This window comes from Lepidochelys kempii, chromosome 1, assembly GCF_965140265.1.
Source record: "Lepidochelys kempii isolate rLepKem1 chromosome 1, rLepKem1.hap2, whole genome shotgun sequence".
Taxonomy (NCBI): Eukaryota; Metazoa; Chordata; order Testudines; family Cheloniidae; genus Lepidochelys; species Lepidochelys kempii.
Window position 1 is genome coordinate 327217438 of NC_133256.1, and position 17890 is coordinate 327235327.

Here is a 17890-nt window from a genome sequence, read left to right on the forward strand (position 1 = left end):
CTAGACATTAGAGGACAGGGACCACAGAGCTGTTTGGCTATATTACAAGATTAGAGCATGCATAGGGGCATATATCTTGCAGGATGGAATGCACACACAATAGTTTTTCTCTGTAGGTAGGGAGACCATGGACACGGTCTTGAGGAGGCTGTGAACAGTGCTGCTTTATTTTTATGGTATCTAATTATTTTTTGCAGCTAAAATGATAATTTTCACAAAGGCTGCATGGGGGAGAGGAAAGCTACAGTTAAAAAGCATCACAGGCTCTGTGAGCAGCTAGTGGTAGCAGAAGCCATTTGGAGCAAAGCAGCTTTGCAGGGCTGCCTTCATTAAGGGAACTGTTAGAGACTATTTAATTAAAATGTTTAGAGTAATAACTTGAAAGTTCTGTTAATTTGGTAATAATCATATCCTGGATTAATAAACCCTTTGGTCTTCAACCTCAGCATTTATTTACTATAAATATAAACACAACATCTTCTGAGTTTAAGGAGCCCAAGATAAAATAGTTACTTTATAAACAGGAAGCATGCTCAAAGTTATCATAATAAACTCAAGGTAGCACAGTACATGACAATCTCCTAGATACTCAGTTCAATTCAAAGGGATCCCTTAATCCCCAGTATTTCTGAAGACAGCCTGAAGTAACAGCTCCAGAATGAGCTTCACAAGCTTCTCAGTGCTATGAACCTTTCTATAGCTCAATCATATAGATCCATATTGATGAAAATGAAACTAAAACTGTAACATGCTAACTGACCTTTTGGGAGATGAGGTACAGAGCTGCTGGGAGAGGTAAATGCACTTGCAAATTAGAAATAGGACAGGTTTCAGAGTGGTAGCTATGTTAGTCTGTATCAGCAAAAACAATGAGGAGTCTTTGTGGCACCTTAAAGACTAACACATTTATTTGAGCATTAGCTTTCGTGGGCTAGAACCCACTTCATCAGCTGCATGGAGTGGAAGATACAGGAGCAAGTATAAATACATGAAAAGATGTGAATTGTCTTACCAAGCATTAGGTTAGTCTAATGAGACAATTCAATTGACTGCAGGATACCAAGGGAGGAAAAATAACTTCTGAAGTGGTAATGAGAGTGGCCCATTTCAGACAGTTGACAAGGTGGTGTGAGTAATAGGGGGAAATTAGTATTGGGGAAATTAGGTTTAGGTTTTATAATGACCCAACCACTCCCAGTCTTTATTCAGGCCTAATCTGATAGTGTCCAGTTTGCAAATTAATTCCAGTTCTGCAGTTTCATATTGGAGCCTGTTTTTGAAGTTTTTCAGACTCCAACGTGAAACTGCAGAACTGGAATTAATTTGCAAACTGGACACTATCAAATATTGGCCTGAATAAAGACTGGGAGAAAGTTATTTCTCCTCCCTTGGTATCCTGCTGTCAATTGAATTGTCTCATTAGACTAACCTCACACTTGGTAAGACAATTCACATCTTTTCTTGTATTTATACCTGTTCCTGTATTTTCCACTCCATGCATCTGATAAAGTGGGTTCTAGCCCACGAAAGCTTATCCTCAAAAATAGGACAGTAATTCCAAAAATTTTCAGTTATTTCAACTTGTGCTCAGATTTACATGGAGAATACAACTCATGATGAAAGGTAAAAAATTATGGAGATACCTATAACTGGTCCCAAATTATTCTGCTTCTTTGAATGAAATGGTCAGAAAAAGCTTGTCAGGAAACAAAATTAGGAAATGAATCTCTTGATTTAGAATCTGCTAAGGACTCAGTCCAGCCCCTTCCCTATGAAAAAGGCCTGTAGAATTAAATATTAACATATATCCACAGTATAGTCTTTTATGTGATGGTAAAATTATACAAAAGATTTTAGGGAAATTTCTGCATATTAGAATTGCTAGAAGTACAGAGAAGGGCAACAAAAATGATTAGGGTATGGAACAGCTTCCATAACAGGAGAGATTTAAAAGATTTGAACTGTTCAGGTTAGAAAAGACAACGGGGGGAGGGGGAATATAGTAGAGGTTTATAAAATCATGAGTGTTCTGAACAAAGGGAATAGGGAAGCGTTATTTACCTCTTCATATAACACAAGGGGTCACCCAATGAAATTAATAGGCAGCAGGTTTAAAACAAACAAAAGTAAGTACTTTCACACAGTGTTCAGTCAACCCAGGGAACTCGTGCCAGGGGAATGCTGTGAAGGCCAGAACTATAACTAGGTTCGAAAAAAAAAAAAAGTTACATAAGTTCATGGAGGATAGGTCCATCAGTGGTTATTAGCCAAGGTGGCCAAGGATGCAATCCCAAGCTCTGGGTGTCCTTAAGCCTCTGACTGCCAAAAGTGGGGACTGGACAATGTTTGTTTGGCATAAGTGGTTAACAATAATCTGTTCCACCTTGTATTTAGTTGTGATACACAGAGTATGTTTCCCAGACCTGAAGAAGAGCTCTGTGTAACCTGGAAAGCTTGTTTTTCTCACCAACAGAAGTTGGTCCAGTAAAAGATATTACTTCACCCACCTTGTCTCACTGATATCCTGGGACCAACACAGCTACAACAACACTGCATGTGAAGTTTGGCAAAGTTATAAGCAAGTTAAAACAGGGTCTTATGGGAAGTGTTGGAGAACTTTAGTAGGTGGTGCACTTATAATATTAAACTTGTATACAAAAAATGAGCATATAAAGTGCATAAGGCATTCGTGAACAGAGCTTTTGATGTGATTTTTTAAAAGGAGCCAATAGACTACTTTATTCTCAGGGTAATTTTCAACAATTACTACTTATACTTTGTTTCGGTCAGGCTTTTCGTTTTAGTCACATTTCTTTTCTTCCAATAACATGCATTTGGTTTTGTTCAATGAACTTATGGAGTACTCAGAGATAAAATGTATGACTTCAGTCACAAAGAGGTCTGTGCATTGATGCTGAGTTCAATTTCTATGAGTAGCTTTCAAAGTTTTCCACTTGAACGGAAGCAGATTGTCTCTGGTTTACTGGTTAGCCATTTATGCCTATTTAGTAGCAAATACTATACCAACAGAGACACCTTTCAGTATTTTAACATTTATTTTAGAATAGATAGTCCTTTTGGCAGTGAACCTCCTGTTCGACTCAGTCTTGCTTTTCACATGTAAATAGCAGATTGCATGTTTGACTCTTGCTGCACAACGTATCTCTTATTATTTTGTAACACATTTTGACATTTAGCCTGCTTGCAATGGGTAAAAACTTTTCAAAATAGTTCAAGGGATGAATAAAAGCCACTTAGTCCATCAAGATGTGTTCCTTTTCAGCAAGTTATTTACTATCATGACGACATCAAGATGACTAAATAGTTCCATTGCTTTTTCCATTAGCAGAGTTGTGGGGAGGCGGGGAGGAGGCTGTTTCATGCATTTGAATCTGATGTATGCATGGAAATGAACATCCAAGTGGTGTTCTATTTTATTTTTTTACTGGTGTGGAGTTAAAATGACAATTGCTTTATGTTTCCACCATTTATTATTGAAATGCTTTTGTAGTTAATCTTTATATCCTGTGAAGATTTCCTGAAATCCCATTTTCCTCCAGTGTAAGCCAAAAGAAATAAATCCCTGGAATCTACTCTGTATGGCAGGGATTGGCAACTTTGGCCCATGGCCTGTCAGGGAAATCTGCTGGCAGGCCAGGATGGTTTGTTTACCTGCAGCGTCCGCAGGTTTGGCCGATCACAGCTCCCACTGGCTGCGGTACGCTATTCCAGGCCAATGGGAGCTGTGGGAAGCAGCGGCCAGCACATCCCTCAGCCCACACCACTTCCCACAGCCCCCATTGGCCTGGAACAGCGAACCACAACCAATGGGACCTGCAATCGGCCGAACGTGCGGACGCTGCAGGTAAACAAACCGTCCTGGCCTGCCAGCGGATTTCCCAGATGGGCTGCGTGCCAAAGGTTGCCAATCCCTGCTCTATGGATTACTTTAATTGGAATCTATTTTGTATATCATAGCTTATCATTTTAAGTTTTAATAGATATTTATAGGGCAAATATGTACCCCATGAAATAAACTCCTCTAATGTCATCTTGAATTTGCTTCATTCTAGACCACATTTGTAGAATTTGGCCCTAAAATAAATAAAATTTACCATGATTGATTTAAAGTTACTTGTCCATTACCTAAGTTTAGATGCATTAACAATTAAGCAAAATTAACATAATTCTTCCAACAATTGACTGCAACAAAAAGTTCACTCCAAGTTTACAGTTACCCTCTGCTGTAATAAAAACTTACATACAAAGATACTAGCCTTAATCCATTACCTGACCTATCTTAAAAACAAAGTGTTCCTCATAGCTAACCTCCCTCAGACAAAGGCTTGAATGAACAGATGGGTTTTGCAGTGTACCCTGAGGTATATCTATATTCTTCATTCATTGCAGCCTTTTCTCATGTCTTATACTTTATATTTATATTTTTTGTTTTTTAAAAAGCATCTCAGAATTTATGCTTAAGGCCTTTGTTTACTCTGTGGCAGCAACCCCCAAATTCCACAACAAAGTTAATTTAGTCTGCTGTAAAATACCCTTCATTCCCACCCTGTCTCCCTGTACACTCACATGCACACATACAACAATGGTTCTGAATTGAATTTGTCACTGGTTATTTTCAAGGATTCCTTGCTCCTCATCTCATCCCTACCACAATGCCTAATTGTTTTGGGGTTGGCATCAAATTAAAATGTTTGTTGATTTTATTTATAGACCATAAAAAGCACCACACACAGGATCTGAGTTCTCTGCAAGTTATTCAAAATTACAAACCAAGTACAATTCAGTCAGTTTACCCCATCTATCAAATGGCAGCTGATAATGACAGGTTTCAGAGCAACAGCCGTGTTAGTCTGTATTTGCAAAAAGAAAAGGAGTACTTGTGGCACCTTAGAGACTAACCAATTTATTTGAGCATAAGCTTTCGTGAGCTACAGCTCACTTCATCGGATGCATACTGTGGAAAGTACAGAAGATCTTTTTATACACACAAACCATGAAAAAATGGGTGTTTCACCACTACAAAAGGTTTTCTTTCCCCCCACACCCCACTCTCCTGCTGGTAATAGCTTATCTAAAGTGATCGCTCTCCTTACAATGTGTATGATAATCAAGATGGGCCATTTCCAGCCCAAATCCAGGGTTTAACAAGAACGTCTGGGGGGGGTAGGAAAAAACAAGGGGAAATAGCCACTCCCAGTCTCTATTCAAGCCTAAGTTAATTGTATCCAATTTGCAAATGAATTCCAATTCAACAGTCTCTCACTGGAGTCTGGTTTTGAAGTTTTTCTGTTGTAATATCACAACTTTCATGTCTGTAATCACGTGATCAGAGAGATTGAAGTGTTCTCCGACTGGTTTATGAATGTTATAATTCTTGACATCTGATTTGTGTCCATTTATTCTTTTACGGAGAGACTGTCTAGTTTGACCAATGTACATGGCAGAGGGGCATTGCTGGCACATGATGGCATATATCACATTGGTGGATGTGCAGGTGAACGAGCCTCTGATAGTGTGGCTGATGTTATTAGGCCCTGTGATGGTGTCCCCTGAATAGATATATGGGCACAGTTGGCAACGGGCTTTGTTGCAAGGATAGGTTCCTGGGTTAGTGGTTCTGTTGTGTGGTATATGGTTGCTGGTGAGTATTTGCTTCAGGTTGGGGGGCTGTCTGTAGGCAAGGACTGGCCTGTCTCCCAAGATTTGTGAGTGTTGGGTCATCCTTCAGGATAGGTTGTAGATCCTTAATAATGCATTGGAGGGGTTTTAGTTGGGGGCTGAAGGTGATGGCTAGTGGCGTTCTGTTATTTTCTTTGTTAGGCCTGTCCTGTAGTAGGTAACTTCTGGGAACTCTTCTGGCTCTATCAATCAATCTCTTTCTTCACTTCCGCAGGTGGGTATTGTAGTTGTAAGAATGCTTGATAGAGATCTTGTAGGTGTTTGTCTCTGTCTGAGGGGTTGGAGCAAATGTGGTTGTATCGTAGAGCTTGGCTGTAGACGATGGATCGTGTGGTGTGGTCAGGGTGAAAGCTGGAGTCATGTAGGTAGGAATAGCGGTCAGTAGGTTTCCGGTATAGGGTGGTGTTTACGTGATCATCGTTTATTAGCACTGTAGTATCCAGGAAGTGGATCTCTTGTGTGGACTGGACCAGGCTGAGGTTGATGGTGGGATGGAAATTGTTGAAATCATGGTGGATTTCCTCAAGGGCTTCTTTTCCATGGGTCCAGATGATGAAGATGTCGTCAATATAGTGCAAGTAGAGTAGGGGCATTAGGGGACGAGAGCTGAGGAAGAGTTGTTCTAAGTCAGCCATAAAAATGTTGGCATACTGTGGGGCCATGCGGGTACCCATAGCAGTGCCGCTGATTTGAAGGTATACATTGTCCCCAAATGTAAAATAGTTATGGGTAAGGACAAAGTCAAAGTTCAGCCATCAGGTTAGCCGTGACATTATTGGGGATAGTGTTCTTGACAGCTTGTAGTTCATCTTTGTGTGGAATGTTGGTGTAGAGGGCTTCTACATCCATAGTGGCCAGGATGGTGTTATCAGGAAGATCACTGGTGGACTGTAGTTTCTTCAGGAAGTCAGTGGTGTCTCAAAGGTAGCTGAGAGTGCTGGTAGCGTAGGGCCTGAGGAGGGAGTCTACATAGCCAGACAGTCCTGCTGTCAGGGTGCCAATGCCTGAGATGGGGCGCCCAGGATTTCCAGGTTTATGGATCTTGGGTAGTAGATAGAATATCCCAGGTCGGGGTTCCAGGGGTGTGTCTGTGCGGATTTGATCTTGTGCTTTTTCAGGGAGTTTCTTGAGCAAATGCTGTAGTTTCTTTTGGTAACTCTCAGTGGGATGAGAGGGTAATGGCTTGTAGAAAGTGGTGTTGGAGAGCTGCCGAGCAGCCTCTTGTTCATATTCCGACCAATTCATGACGACAACAGCACCTCCTTTGTCAGCCTTTTTGATTATGATGTCAGAGTTGTTTGAGGCTGTGGATGGCATTGTGTTCTGCACGGCTGAGGTTGTGGGGCAAGTGATGCTGCTTTTCCACTATTTCAGCCCGTGCACGTCGGCGGAAGCACTCTATGTAGAAGTCCAGTCTGCTGTCTCAACCTTCAGGAGGAGTCCACCTAGAATCCTTTTTGTAGTGTTGGTAGGGAGGTCTCTGTGGATTAGTATGTTGTTCAGAGGTGTGTTGGAAATATTCCTTGAGTCAGAGACATCGAAAATAGGATTCTAGGTCACCATAGAACTGTCTCCATTCATTTGCAAATCCTCCTACCTTTCTCCAAATTCCAGGTGAAATAAATGGGCTCTGCAACATGCCCTGAAAGTCAGTAAATATTTTGGATCAGATATGGGAGGGCATTCCAGTGCTTGGTCCCTGCCTGCCTCCTCTCTCTTATATCAAAGGGGACCTAGAATGAACAATCTGCTGATTATAACTGTGTCAGTCTATCCTGGAAAAAGACTGTTTCTTGGGTAGAGTAGTCCCAGACCATGTAGGTCTTCTTAGGTCAAAACCAAGATCTTAAAATTTATCTGGAAGCTCACAGGTATCCAGTCTAGGCCCTGGGAACAGATGTCAAGTGTTCTCTATGAGACATCCAGCTTAAGAAGTTGATAGCTGTCTTTTGCACCTGTTCTAGTTTGGGAATGGATGACAGTTGCAACATCTGAGTACAAAAGATAGCCTTCCATCTAGGTGTAGATAGTAAACTGCCTTCTTAATCCACTGCTGCTACTTGATCTTCAAATGTAATTTTTGATCTAGCTGTACTCTTCAGGTTCTACATTTGCATAGCTAATGGCAATTGAAAGTCCTTAATCTTAGGGTCAGATATAAGCTCCACCATGTTTTCTGATTATTGCTTCCATCCTACCAATATTTTGTTTTGATTTAACTTATATTTCATTTTAGATTTGAAGTAAAAGTTCATATGAGAATCTCCAAAGTGATCTTGGACTTTGGTTTTCAGACAAAATATGAATAGTTGCTTTAGCTTTTCTATTTTCAGGTCTTTGGGACCATTCGTGATTCCTTGGACTTAAACTCACAAGTCATTAGCCAATATTCAATTTTTTAAAATAATTTGTCTGTTACAGCCTGTTGTGTGATTAAGACAACTCTATTTTCCTTAACTATCATTTTTATTTCATTGTATTATTTTTTCTTCAAAATATATTAATAAGTAGCTAACTTCCTCTGTAAATCACAATTTAAAGCTACTCTCATGCTGTCAGTTTCTGTGCCCCTCAGACATATTGGAGTTTTGACAAGTACAGTTTTGCAAGAGGTTGTTTTTTCCAGCTTCTGGGAAGCTGTAAACAGGCCTGTTTGTGCAAAATAAAGTTAGATCACATTTTTCTAGAAATATTTTGTTACATATGATTAATGGTGCAATTCCATGATGATGAAAGTAAATCAGCTGGTAAAAAAAATGAGTAGCAAAGGCTTATGAAAATATGAATTCAGATGTGGAAAGTGAAACATGATACAAGAAATACTATAGTAAGACCTACCAATATTTCTGTTCACCACATGGATATTTGAAGACCTGAGCTAGGCCCTTTGGATTTGGTATTTTGGTACCTGCACTCTATCTACTGCCACTCCAAACTGGCCTTGGCTCTGTCATCTCATTATGAACACAGAATTGCTATGTATGAGAACCAATAATTTCATGTTTATGATGCTTATTTTCTGTAGCATTTTAACCAACTTACAAATTACGTTAAAACATGCATCTGAAGTAGTGTTTTTTTACCCATGAAAGCTTATGCCCAAATAAATCTGTTAGTCTTTAAGGTGCCACCAGACTCCTTGTTGTTTTTGTGGGTATAAACTAACATGGCTACCCCCGATATTAAAACATGCAACAGGTTCAAACAAAAATCACATGAAAAACAAAACTACATTAGTTTTTCATGCCAAAATTGAAGGTTGAATATAAAATTCCTGTCTCCTCTTAAAACGAACTGAATGCACGTGACCCTTCTAAGCTCCAGTGGGATGGCAGTTTGCAGACCCAGGGATGCAGAGGTAAAGATAGAAGCTGTACTATGGTACTTCTGCAAGTTCCTGAGGATTTTTTTTTAAATACACCATTCTGACTCATCTTGAAGAAAAAGCTGGAATGGAGTGAAGGTGCCACAACTTCTACTGCATTGTCCACAGAATTTACCTTATGTGGCAACTGCCACAAAATCCTCCTCTCAGACACAGAAATCCTGTTTTTCTGGAAATCCAGCTGTCTTCCCATCTGCCATGCCACCTAACTTTTTTCACTGGGCAGGCTTCAGTTGTCTTCTGCCTGACTCTTCCTTACTCTGAGGAGGGAATTCTGCCTGTTTTCAGTTCATGTGGTCCACTTAGGTCCTGAATCTGTAGAAGAAGGAAATCCCCAAGAAAGCTTTTATGACCACGCTACTTCAAGCTGGTGACCCCCCCATATCTTTCAAGGTAAAAACTGGAACTTACCCCTGCAGCCTATGTGAACCCACCTCCTTGGGAACCCGGTCTCCATGCCTACTCCCATCTCCATCTATTCCCAAGTGTTTGACCTCTTTCCACCTTGTTGACTCCTACTTCCTTCCAAGTGCCTGTTCCCATCCACTGGTGCTTTTTCCCCAGCCCCCTCCAGCTTCCCAGTTCTTACCTATTTCCACCCTTTTTCTTCTTTCCCAGTTCTGTCTCTTCCATCTTGCCAAATGCTGCTTCCAGTCTGCTTCTACTGGTGCATTGTCAGTAGACCCTTCCATTCATACTGCATTTGGCAGCCAGAAGGAGGCAGAAGGCACTTTCCTCTCGCAGGCCAGTGGCTAAGCAATGTTTTCCCTCAGAGTTTGAATCTCTGTTGCTCCATCCTCAGAGACTGATGGACCTGATAGAGATCCTCCACTCAAGAAAGACTTAGATTCTGACTTTAGTCTGCAGTAAATGGTGGTCTGCCAATACAGGTGCAATTATCACACTCCTTTTATCCTCATCAAATTGAAAGATAAAAAGGCATAAAGCAACAAAATCCCCATGAAGTTTTATGGGCGTTTTACCCTTTCCAGTGTCAGCTCAAGCTCAAAATGATAGATGGGGCTTGTGCTCATTAATTAAGGGCAATATTGTGGCTTTCACACTGTCAGTGAAATCCTGTTTCTGCTGCTTTGGATCTGTGCAGCATGGGAAAAGTTGTCTGACAAGGATTCTTCAGATGGAAGAACTTTTCCATGGTGCATAGACTAGGGATGAATGTAAATTTGTCTTACTTTGAATATATTTTCCTTATTTTTTTCCTCTGCTCAGTGCAGGAGGAAAGAAAGCAAGTCACCAAGGAGTTGGTTACATATTTCTAGTTCTTCAAATATTTGCATGGATCCCACTGTTTGTGTGTATATGAGAGTACGACACAGACAAAATCTCATAGTAACCCTTCCTTTTCTGACCTGCACAGATTTAGACCTGGCCCTGGCATATGTTAGAGCTGCCTAAGAACTACTTTGAACTGCACCAGCTGGCAGTGTAGTCCCCAAAGGACCATCCACTCACTGAGAATTGGCAGAGTCCAATGGTACATTGGGCAAGCTCCCTGCACTGGATAGGGTGGAGTGACATAGAAGCTGGCTACATGCCTGACCAACCTGATTGCCTTCTATGATGAGATAACTGGCTCTGTGGATCTCGGGAAAGTAGTGGACATGATATACCTTGACTTTAGCAAAGCTTTTGATAAGGTCTCCCACAGTATTCTTGCCAGCAAGTTAAAGTATGGATTGGATAAATGCACCATAAGGTGGATAGAAAGCTGGCCAGATCGTCAGTCTCAACGGGTAGTGACCAATGGCTCGATGTCTGGTTGGCAGCCGGTATCAAGCGAAGGGCCCCAGGTGTCAGTCCTGGGGCCGGTTTTGTTCAACATCTTCATTAATGATCTGGATGATGGGATGGATTGCAAGTTTGCAGATGACACTAAGATGGGGGGAGAGGTAGATATGCTGGGAGATGCTGGGAGATATGTGTGGCATATGGAGGGCAGGGATAGGGTCCAGAGTGACCTAGACAAATTGAAGGATTGGGCCAAAAGAAATCTGATGAGGTTCAACAAGGACAAGTGCAGAGTCCTGCACTTAGGAAGAAAGAATCCCAGGCACTGCTACAGGCTGGGGACCAACTTGCTAAGCAGCAGTTTTGCAGAAAAGGACCTGGGGATTACAGTGGACGAGAAGCTGCATATGAGTCAACAGTGTGTCCTTGTTGCCAAGAAGGACAACGGCATATTGGGCTGCATTAGTAGGAGCATTGCCAGCAGATCGAGGGAAGTGATTATTCCCCTCTATTTGGTACTGGTGAGGCCACATCTGGATTATTGCATCCAGTTTTGGGTCCCCCACTACAGAAAGGATGTGGACAAATTGGACCGAGTCCAGCAGAGGGCAATGAAAATGATTAGGGAGCCAGGACACATGACTTATGAGGAGAGGATGAGGGAACTAGGCTTATTTAGTCTGCAGAAGGGAAGAGTGAGGGGTGGGATTTGATAGCCGCTTTCAACTACCTGAAGGGGGTTTCTAAAGGGATGGAACTAGGCTGTTCTCAGAAGTGGCAGATGACAGAACAAAGAGCAATGGTCTCAAGTTGCAGTGGGGGAGTGTCATGGTGTATGCACACCCCATCCCCCTTTGGGGCAGGGCAGAGGAGTGATATCACTGCAGTTAATCTCCCTGGTGGCCCTTGGGCAACTGCAGAGTTACAATGGCAGCCCTTGGACACAGGGCAGCACAGCCTAATAGAGTCGCTGTGCACTGCCCAGGCGTCCTCAGACACAGGGCAGCATAGTCTACTGGCTAGAGTTACTATGGCAGGGAAAGGTGGGGGTGACTACCAGATTGGTGACGGCACGGGTAGGGTGGACTGGGCCCACCCAACTCCACCGGGCCCCAACCCAGGGCACTGATAACAATGGAGTGGTCCATCACTGGGTCAGCAGGGAATCCCACTGAAACATGCTGACCTCACCCGGGCAGGAGATACCACTCGCTCACCCTCCCTGGGTCACTTCCTACCAGAATTCCAGACACTGCTGTCTGTGTGGCATATGGGTCTCTGAGCTCATCACCGTGGATGGTTCTCCGGAGCTTCTTGGGCTCTGGCTCTTGTAGGCAAGGGCTGTTACAGCTCTTCAGCTGGAGCTTCGGCCAAAGGTCCTTCCCCTCCAGCAATCAGCTCAGAATGAGCTGGCCTGCTCCCTTTTATACTGAGGCAGCAGTTGGAGCATGCCCAGCATGGCCTGGGGGGCGGGACTTCTGCCACCCATAGTGTGGGGTTAACCCTTTCTTTTCCAGTGCAGGGTTTGCACACCCTGTCACAGGGAGGTCTAGGTTGGATATTAGGAAAAACTATTTCACTAGGAGAGTGGTGAAGCACCGGAATGTGTTACCTAGGGAGGTGGTGGAATCTCCATCCTTAGAGGTTTTTAAGGCCCAGCTTGACAAAGCCCTGGCTGGGATGATTAAATTGGGGTTGGTCCTGCTTTGAGCAGGGGGTTGGACTAGATGACCTCCTGAGGTCTCTTCCAACCCATATCTTCTATGAGTCTATGTCAGCCTTACAGCAACTGAAAGCTCACCTCTCCTAGGGAATCCTCAGCTGGCTATATACAGCTATTATCTGGCCTCTTTGCACTGCCCAGGCGTCTCACTGGCCAGTATAATTCAAAAGATACCTTGTAACTACAAAAACCTTTAAGCTTTCTTAAGCCAAAATATTTTAAATCTAAATAATAGTGAGTTAAAACCGATATATTGTAAATAACCATATTTTTAAACCCTCTAGGTAAGGGGATAATTCTAAAAGTACTTGTTACCAAACTATATAAAAAGGGTAAAATGCCTAGAAAAATTGCCATTTGCATTAATAGTATTATAGGAGAAAAATATTTTTTCTGTCTTGTATATGAAGCTGAGTGAAAGTATTTAGAATAAAAAAAATCTTCTTGCTGTTGATCTATATGCATCTACTTGCTGAAATGTGCTCATCTATGTCTTTTCACATGGTAACCATGGTAGTGACAACATTTTTCAATAGCATGTAAAATCTGTGCCTTTTCTATCCAAACTCTAAAAACCTGACACAGCTGCAGGAAGAATTTTCAAAACATCAGCTTGTCCAGCTCATTCTGCATATTATATGCTTGAAAGACTTCTGGAACAACAAAAAGCCATATAACTATGTTAGCACAGATAGGAAAGACAGATGTTGCCTTCACCTCCACCCACAGGAATCTAACAAAGTGAACTAATTAAGTGAACATTTTCTGTCCAGTTGAAATGGTCACTGGTGAGCCAGCACAGTGGTGATAATGTGAGCTGACATTTATTATAAAACCTTTTGGTGGGTGCCCAAAATTAAGCATGGTTGGTGGGAAATGCTGTAAGAATGCAGATTGAATATGGCTACAGTCTGGCCCAAGAAAGATAAACATGGTCAATAGATGTTTGCTTGCTTCAAAAAGGCACCTGATGAATCTGTGAAATGTCACATATACTAACACACTGATAGCACTGTATAGGAGCTACTAGTTCAACTGCTTGGTGGGATGGAGTAGGGAGCTTCAGCTGGTGTACTCTGGATAGTGTTAGTGAGCATAAAGTAAGATTGAGCAGACCTCTTCATTTCACAAAATCATCTTCAGTCACGATACACTGGTGATGGACATGGCATTCGCTTCTCTTAGCAGGTGAAATACTTGGATAATATCCAAAGAAAAGAGCAAGTTAAGTTTCCAAATATGTATATGTATAATATATGACGAGCATAGTGTGGGTTCATCGAGTCGAGCATTTGAGGCACCAATTGAAGACTAGCACAAATGAGTCTGGATGGGGATTGTGCTACAGAGGCTCAGTAAAGCACTAAATTAGTGCTTTTATTTACTGAAGAATTTTAAGTGATGAAGATCCGGTTCTGAGCATTTGTTGCTATAGAAAGCTGGAGGTTCTGAGAGGTCATGGCCTTACTATTAAGTGCTCTACATTCCCCTCCACTTTGAAGCATGGGGTCAGTGTGTAGAGGTAGAAAGGCCTTTGAACTCGCAGAAGTGGGGAGTAGAGCCAATACAGTATGCTTCCTCTACCAGGACCCCACAAAACCCTTTCATGTGGCCATTGTATGATTGGAGTTCTGATTTTGTGGGATTTTTGTTGCTCAGTCCTAGAGACTGAGGAACAGCTTCTCTGCATGATGTGATCCCTGCAAAACAGGCAGCATTCCTCTTGGATTTTCAGAGATATAAATACTTTTAGAAGCAACCTTAATTTCTGGTATACACTATCACCTTCACACAGATGTAAAGTGCAGTGCAAATTTGGTGGGGCCAGCTAGTGGCAGCTCAGCTCCTAGAGAAGCCGTGAAGCTAGGAGCAGGAGTGACGTGGAGGTGCATAACTTCCCTATGATTGGAGCTTCCTTTGATTTTGCAGATTCCTGAGATGCATGAGGTTTGGAGGTGTCACATGCTCTCTGCCTTCTCTACAGTCCAGATGCCTATGCCTTGCTTCTCCCATCTAAATAAGGGGAGCTGTGACTGTTTGCTGTATCAGAATTTGTGATTTACAATTTTGTAGTAAAACTATTAATCCATTTGACCTTGACATATGTCATATATATCTGGTGTGAGGACTTGAGGAAGGGAAGTAGAATCTGACCTATTGTCTTAAATCAGTTTTCTGTGGGATTTAATATTGAAGATTGTGGCCAAATTCACCTCTGGAAGAAGTAGTTAAAGTTGAGGGAGTTGTGCCCACTTACATTAGTGTTAAACTTTGCCTAAAACTTCCATCTAACTGGAACACACCATTGCAGCAAGGGGAATTCTTTACACATTCCAGGGATTGTATATGAATATAAGAACATAAGAACAGCCACACTGGGTCAGACCAAAGGTCCATCTAGCCCAATATCCTGTCTTTGGACAGTGGCCAATGCCAGGTACTTTAGAGGGAATGAACAGAACAGGTAATCATCAAGAGATCCATCCCCTGTAACCCATTCCCAGCTTCTGGCAAACAGAGGCTAGGGGCATTATCCCTGCCCATTCTAGCTAATAGCTATTGATGGCTCTATCCTCCATGAACTTACCTAGTTCTTTTTTGAACCCTGTTAGAGTCTTGGCCTTCACAACATCCTCTGGCAAAGAATTACACAGGTTGACTGTGCATTGTGTGAAAAAATACTTCCTTATGTTTGTTTTAAACCTGCTGCCTATTAATTTCATTTGGTGACCCCCTAGTTCTTGTGTTATAAGAAGGAGTAAATAACACTTCCTTATTTACTTTCTCCACACCAGTCATGATTTTATAGACCTCTATCATATCCCCCCTCAGTCGTCTCTTTTTCAAGCTGAAAAGTCCTAACCTTATTAGTCTCTTCATGTATGGAAGCTGTTCCATACCCCTAACCATTTTTGGTTCCCTTTTCTGAACCTTTTCCAATTCCAATATATCTTTTTTGAGATGGGGCAACCACATCTGCACTCAGTATTCAAGATGTGGGTGTACCATAGATTTATATAGAGGCAATATGATATTTTCTGTCTTATCTATTCCTTTCTTAATGATTCCCAACATTCTGTTAGCTTTTTTGACTGCTGCTGCACATTGAGTGAATGTTTTCAGAGAACTATGCACAATGACTCTTTCTTGAGTGGTGATAGCTAATTTAGACCCCACCATTTTATAAGTATGGTTGGGATTATGTTTTCCAAAGTGCATTATTTTGTAACCCTTCTGCCAGGTGGAGCCAGCAGCAACAAGGGCCAGGTTCAGTATCTAGTGGTTCCTTTTCAACAATACAACACACAACCAGCTCGAGCCCCCACCCAGTGACTTGGGACAATTACACACCACGCCCTGGGTGCCTCAAAGAGGCAATACACAGAGTCTGAGTGTAGCAATAACTTTAATAAAAGGAGGGAATTAACTTAGCATTAATTTGGGAAAACACTGCAACTATGGTTCATAAACACAAACCATGATCAAAAGACCCACCCCCAAGTAAGTTGGGCAGTGTCCTTTTACCCTCATTGTCTTAAATCCAGCAACCCAAAAGTCCCTTTAACGTGCCTGTCCCTTCTCTGTACCCCACTCACATTTGCTGTCCTTTGGCCAGTGCAGCCCCAGAGTTCAGAGGTTCATCCACGGAGTGGTGGGGGTAAGGAGGCACCTTACATACCACACTGCTCAGGCACTCACTCATCATCCCAACAGCCAATTGCCATGCCTCTGCAGGGCTCTGCTGGCCACTTGCCACACCCCTCCACCAGCCACCCTGCTGGTCATGCCTCACCACCAGCTTCCCTGCTAGCCATACCTCTCCATCAGCTGCCCGCTTACCAAGCAGTCTTCAGGGTCCCCCACCCACACTTAACACAGCTCTCAGTCATTTCAGCTGTTGCTGGGGGAGCCACACTTCCAGTGCACACTGTGCAGTCTCTTGCAATAAAGACACTCTCCCAAAGTAGGTCTAATACTTAGACCTAGGTATCAGTGATTTCAACTCTGTAATATGTAACAAGACTCTCAATTGAGTCTAAATTAGCTCTTTTATTATACCATGGAGAGAGGACAGGTCAAATGGTGTCTAGGACACTTAAACAGGCCCAGCCCACCAGATACAAATACCTGTCCCCACCCTCTCTCAACTCATTGGGCTTTGGAACCCATATCCCCTGCCTAACGAGTGCTGTTAAGTTGAGGGTGAGTCCCTCCATTGAGGTATGCCAGGTACAGTTCTGCTGCCCTCGGTTCACACAACAAGGATAACAACACTTTATTACAACCCTTTATTAGTCCTGCCCCAATACCAAGGAGACTGGGGATCCAACACCAGCCACAAATAATCTTTTGGGCAAGCAATCCCATCATGCTGAGCATCATGCAAATGAGATCAGCTTCTGAAGTCTTTTTCCACAGCTCACCACTAGATGTCAGGGGAGAGCTCATCCAGACTCTGCTTACACATTTATTAACGTTGAATTTCATCTGTCATTTTGTAGCCCATTCACCCAGTTTTGTGAGATCACTTTGTAACTCTTCACAGTCTGCTTTCGACTTAACTGTCTTGCATAGTTTTGTATCACCGGCAAATTTTGCTACCTCACTGTTTACCCCTTTTTCCAGATCATTTATGAATATGTTGAATAGTACTGGTCCCAGTACAGACCCCTGGGGACACCACTATTTATCTCTCTCCATTCTGAAACTGACCATTTATTCCTACCTTTGTTTCCTATCTTTAAATCAGTTACCGATCCATGAGAGGACCTTCCCTCTTATCCCATGACAGCTTACTTTGCTTAAGAGCCTTTGTTGAGGGACCTTGTCAAAGGCTTTCTGAAAATCTAAGTACACTATATCCACTAGATCCTCCTTGTCCACATGCTTGTTAACCCCCTCAAAAAATTCTAGTCGATTGGTGAGGCATGATTTCCCTTTCCAAAAACCATCTTGACTCTTCCCCAACAAATCATGTACATCTATGTGTCTGATAATTCTGTTCTTTATTATACTTTCAAAGAGCTTGCCGGACACTGAAGTTAGACTTCCTGGCCTGTAATTGCCAGGATCACATCTGGAGTCTTTTTTAAAAATTGACATCACATTAGCCAAGTCATGTGGTATAAAAGCTGATTTAAATGATAGGTTATATACCCCAGTTAGTAGCTCAGCAATTTCATATTTGAGTATAATGTACCGCTTAGCTGTGTTTCTTTGCAACCTATCTCAATTTCATTAGTCTTATATGAAGTGTGATATTCATCTTTTTAACCCCTGAAGAATGAAGCCAAAACACAGTTGTGAATTTATACTTCAGACCTATCTCTTTG

The 17890-nt window shown here is 42.2% G+C and overlaps 1 protein-coding gene across 5 annotated transcripts in view; it reads left to right on the forward strand.

The window, feature by feature from the left end:
- The window catches only part of CCDC146 (coiled-coil domain containing 146), a 127317-nt gene that overhangs the window by 20423 nt on the left and 89004 nt on the right, over nucleotides 1-17890 (forward strand). The gene's annotated exons all lie outside the window — the stretch shown is intronic.